This window comes from Medicago truncatula, chromosome 4 (assembly GCF_003473485.1).
Source record: "Medicago truncatula cultivar Jemalong A17 chromosome 4, MtrunA17r5.0-ANR, whole genome shotgun sequence".
NCBI classification, from domain to species: domain Eukaryota; kingdom Viridiplantae; phylum Streptophyta; class Magnoliopsida; order Fabales; family Fabaceae; genus Medicago; species Medicago truncatula.
Genome location: NC_053045.1, coordinates 18,113,412 through 18,118,998, shown reverse-complemented (window position 1 = coordinate 18,118,998; position 5,587 = coordinate 18,113,412). Strand labels below are relative to the sequence as shown.

At 33.0% G+C, this 5,587-nt stretch overlaps 1 long non-coding RNA gene across 1 annotated transcript; it reads left to right on the top strand.

The window, feature by feature from the left end:
* Window positions 1-222: 222 nt before the first annotated feature.
* LOC120579852 (uncharacterized) lies at window positions 223-805 on the top strand. Its single transcript, XR_005645594.1, has 2 exons — window positions 223-383; window positions 511-805. It is a non-coding gene; the product is annotated as an uncharacterized lncRNA (long non-coding RNA).
* Window positions 806-5,587: the final 4,782 nt, after the last annotated feature.

The following is a 5,587-nucleotide window of genomic DNA, read 5'->3' as shown; positions in this document are numbered from 1 at the left end:
CAATATTTCTCCTCTTTTTTTGTTATTATCCTTTTCTATCATGAAAAGTTATAAAATTCGTAAAATAAGAATAATTTATTATGATTGGTAAGTTTTCTTTATGTGACCTCTTTACCAAGTGTCTTGAAGGGACAAACGCAACACTTATATGTACTTAAGAGTCACTTAATTGTTATTTTAATTATAAGATTTTTTTTACAGTTCCATAAGGGCTAAAATCTATATAATGTATGTGTGAAGAAGAATGTTTTATAATTTTTAAATTGATAAAAACATACAATATTATTACTTCTAAAGGGGAGAAAATATGGTTGCAGTTACCAAGTTAATTAATGTTATGCTTATCTTTCTTACCTTGTTTCTTGGTGCATTGAGTATTTTCCGTAAGCCGTTTTCTATCCTTTTCAAATTTCTCTTGTTACTTACTGCAGTACATAATGTTTTATCTATTTTTTTTTTGGTCAATTATCTAATTTAATTATACCGTTTTATTTTATCTTTTCATTACAGCGGAGCATAATGAATGCCGAACAAGTTTTGATTGTCGAAAATATTTTTGTCAGTTACCTCTTAGACCAACGTGTAATTATGTGGAAATTTTCCGTCATTACTATGATACCACTTGTGGTTGTGCTTGAGTAATGTGACCATAAGTTTTTGGTATAAAATTCCACGACCTGTAATTTTGTTAATATGTCTGCTACAATTATTTATTGTAGACATTATTGTAATGAATTTTGTACTCTAAATTAAAGGTATTGAAATGAAATAAAGAAGAAAGTAATACTATTTAGATCATCGTCAAGATATTATTTCCCTGTTTGCAATTGGTGAAATCTTGCTAGAATAAAAAATTAAGATATGAACAACATCCTAAAGATTTAATTAGAAGTGTGGGATGAAGGAGACTAACCAATTAGATATTATTTCCATGAACAACATCCTAAAGATTAAACTAGAAGTGTTGGATGAAGGAGACTAAACAATTAGATATTATTTTCATGAGTTTGCAAAGTTTTATCATATCGACTTTCTCATTTAGGTACATAAAAATTTACTTTAGCTAATATAAGTCTATAAAATAAGCAACGAGTGTGGTGAAAATTTCTTTAATCAGCAACTGAGAATGATTATGTGTTATTGGTGGGATAATGAATGGTGATTAAATTAGCTATGCTATGTAAATTTGAAATGTGGAGTAACTGTAACAGTTCGATTTTAGTTAGATTTATTTTAATTATTTTTATTGTGTGTTTAATTGTGCTTGTGTGTGAATATTCATCATTGGGTGAATTTTTATGGGTTTTCGTGCTAGAGGGGTAAATTAGTAATTTTGGTGAGAATTATTTTTAGCGTTTAGTGAGAATCATTATTTTACTAAGTTACTAGTGTAGTAATTAGTATTTTACCGATTAAGTGACCGTTGCTAGTGTTTTACCGTTAAATGATCATTAATAGCATTTTACCGTTGTGAGTGTAGAAACATTTTAGAATTAAGTTGAAGTGAGTTAAGTCCACTAAGGTTTAGGGTTAAGCCCATTAAGAGAATATATTATATAAGAGTTATCTTAAGAGAAAATATCACACAATTTTTCATTACATAAGATATTTTGGGAGAGGTAGAGAGAGAAAGTGAAGGAAAAGAGGAAAAAGGGTTAGTGTAACGCCCTAGTCGTTATTTTATTATTTTTAGAATTAGTTAGAGTCTTTTGTGTGTTTTTAATTAATATATGTGATATATGTGGTGTGTAGTATTTATTTATATAATTTATTTAATATAAATAGAATAATATGAATAATGGAATTAATTAAGAGTTTGGGGAATAATTAGAAATTAATAGTAATAAGGGAGGTTTTAATGAAAAAGGAGAAGTTATAGTTTTAGGGAGTTAAGGAAAGAAAAGTCAGAAAACAGTTTAACGTGAAAACAAGTGGAGAAGAGAAAAGCTAAGGCAAGGAGAGAAGACCAAGAGAGAAGAACTTAGGAACTGATTTTGCTGTGCTATTTGTCTTTGCAATTCTAAGGTAAGGGTGGGATTATCTTTCAATAGTCATAATATGTAATTTCTGAAAATTAATCAATTAAACTGTTCTTAAGGTAAAATTGGGAAAATAAGGGTTAATGATGATTTTGAAAGAAAAGGTGTAAGAATCAGGTTTATAATGTTGTATTTGAATGATTAGTATGATTTCTTAATCCATGTTGTTGATATTGATCATAATTGAAATGAAAATAGAATATGATGGATGAATTTTGGAAGTTCTGTATGAATGCTTGATTGGGCTGAATTGATGTTGTTGATGTTTAGTTGCTGTTCCTTTTGATGTCTGATTGTATATAGGACTTGTAAACATTTCTGGAAAACGTTTTGGGGGATCAGGGGAATAAAACTGGGTTTTTGGAGTGAGGAGAAGTCTGAAAATCGTAACTTTTACCCTGCCCAGATGAGTGGTCGCTTAAGCGAAGCACCCGTCGCTTAAGCGAACATTCATGTAGCTGCCCAGGAATTAGATTTTACCCGTTCGCTTAAGCGAACAGTGAGCGAGCTGGTAAGCGAAAATTAAGTTTGATTCTGCCAAGAATTCGCTTAAGCGAGCCGTGAGCGAGCCGTAAGCGAACTGAACCCAGACCTACTGTAAGATGGTCGCTTAAGCGAGCTAGCCGTCGCTTAAGCGAACTGAGTGTTAGTCAGCCTTTTTCTGAACCTTGCTTCGTGCACTAAGGGATCCTTTTGAGTACTTCTAGGTGTTCCCTCTAGCTTGTATAACCTTTGTATAGACATAAAATCCTACTTAATTTATGATGATATTTAGTTGGTTAACTTTTATGAATTTTGAAGATGTTGGGATACTTGAATCAAGTGAATGAAACATGTCCCATTAAGGGGTGGTGAGTCATATGAGTACATATGCATTTGTCGTTGAGTTGTATGCAGAAATACACAAGTGGAGTCAGTTGCATAAGCATAAAAATGATGTTATGATGAGGACTTCGGTCCTGGAACGCTTTGTCGTTCAAAAACGATGGAACACTATGTTGTTCAAAATGATGTTATGATGAGGACTCATGTCCTGATAAAAGAATGCTTTAACCATTCTATAAAGATGAGGGCTTCGGCTCTGTTATGGTACCACATGCATAGTTGCAATTGTTGAGGAGTCTTAGTAGAGTTGTCATGTCCTGCATGAGTCTTAGAGGTGAAGTCGGGTTGTCGCATGAGTCATTGTTCACTAATTCTATTACTGTTGGATGATGAAGTTGCTAATGATGCTATACTATAATTGCTGAATGATTATGATGATAGGGTGTTAAATTCATTTATGTTATTATATATTATTATTATTGTTTGAGAATCTCACCCCTTCTGCTTGAAAATGTTGCCCTTCCTATGGGTAACTTGCAGGTGATCCTGAGTAGTAGGTGGTGGCTCACAGTGTCTAGGGCTCTGATACGTGGGATGGGATTTTATTGCTTGAATTCTTTCCTATGTATCATTTTTGAAATATTGCTGATGTAGCCCTTTGTGATTGAATTTTATGTTGAAATGGCTTTCATGCCAAGAATAATTATTGTAGACATATTGATGTTACAAATATTCCGCTGCAAGTTTAATGACAATTTTATGTATGACGTTTGATTAAATAGATTTTTTATATACACTCTATTTAGAAGATTTTTACATGAAGAAATGTGGCATGCCCGTTGTGATTACTCTCATGATTGATGTATTATTATTATTTTAATTGATTTTGGGAAACGGGGTGTTACAGTTAGAGAAGAAGAGCTTGAAGATTCAAGATTGGTTTGAAATCCTAGGAGTTAAAGTGAAGCTTGGGCTAGGAATTGGAGATAATTAAGGTAAGGGGGTTAGGATTCATCATAATCATTTTTAGTGTAAATTTTCAATTGTTGTATGAATAAGTGCTTAATTGAGTAATTGATTAATTGTTCATAATTGTTAGAATTCGTGCTCCAATTATGATGTTTTTCGTTTTGGGTTGAAACTTGCACATTTTTGGGAAATTAGGATTTTGTCGAAAACAAACTTTTGCAAACTAATTGAGCTTACGAGTTGAACCTACAGCTCATATAGACTTAGGAAAAACTTGTAAGGTCGGTCAAACGTCTTAATCATGTCAGATGTGATATTTCGGGTGGGAATGTGAAAAATGTGAACTTGGGTTTTCTCATACGGACTTAAGCCATTCTTTGAACTAATGTCTAATAGTTTGTAAGTCTCTTGAGCTCATGACTACATGATTGATTAAGATTGATTTTATTAGTTTTCAAACTTGATTACATTACCTTACTCAAGAGTTATGAAAGTTGGTCGTTTGCCACTTGATACGGTTTTATCGGAAATGGTTCTTTTAAGCCAATTATCTTATGATCTTTAATGACTAGCCTTGTTTGACTAAATGGAGATGTATGAATGAATTGTTATGTGTTGGATATGATATTTATAATAAGATGTCGTATGTTCTCTTACTTGGAATATGAGAAATGATTGGAGTGATGAAACTATATGAGGTAGTTGATGTTGAATGATATGGTTGATTATTGATGTGATAATGAATATGATTTGAATTATGTCTTGATCGTTGTGTGGACGTAATTTCTTGGTAATGCAATTGTTGTGGAGATGATCAATATATTTGGAAGTTGTCGTCTATATTGTTGTGAAAATTGTGAGGTGATGTCGCATTATTGAGTCTTTACTACATGTCCATGCATCATAGTCGTGTTGAGAATTTATATGATGTTTTTGTTGCATCATTGGGCTTCGGCCTTGCAGAGATCATTTAGTGATCTAGTTTGTGGGCTTCGTCCATGCAGAGGTCCATTAGTGATCTAGATTGTGGGCTTCGGCCTTGTAGAGACCTTTGGTGGTCTAGATATAGGTGACGACCTTGAAGTGATTTGGTACCACATGCATATATGTGTCGAACTAGGTGTATATCATGACAGGAGTCTATTTGATAAATGTGATTGTTGATTGTTCATGACACATGTGTTCGGTGATTGCTTAATGTAAGATATTAGTATTATGGTATGAGTATGTATATACGGATTTATGATGATGTAATACTTACCCCTAGTGGTTTTGACCGTCTACCTGTCTTTATGGATGGGTAGACGCTGTGTAGGATTAGTTGCTCCGATGGGTTGTTGATGCTTGGTTGGATATCGGGAACTATCTCCGGTATCGGTGTTCGTAGAGTCTAGGATGGCTCTGATCTAGACGTCTGTTATGTTGGTCTAGATTTATTTGTTTGCATTATTTATTTATGTTGGAGATTTACCCATTGTTGGGATTTGGAGATCATTTATGTTGATGCATTTGATTCATCACATGTATGTTTCAAAGTATATGGTTTATAAATCCGCTACGAATGATGAGATTTTATGCATGCATGTTGAATTGGAATTTTGTATGATGACGTAGCGTCTATTTCTTGAATGAATGCTTTATTCGCGTGTTTTACCACTTTAATAGAAATAGGGCGTTACAGTAACTAGGAATAAATGATTAAATGTCTCAAATGCTAATCGTGTTAAATGAAGTGATGATACTTACTTGATGAA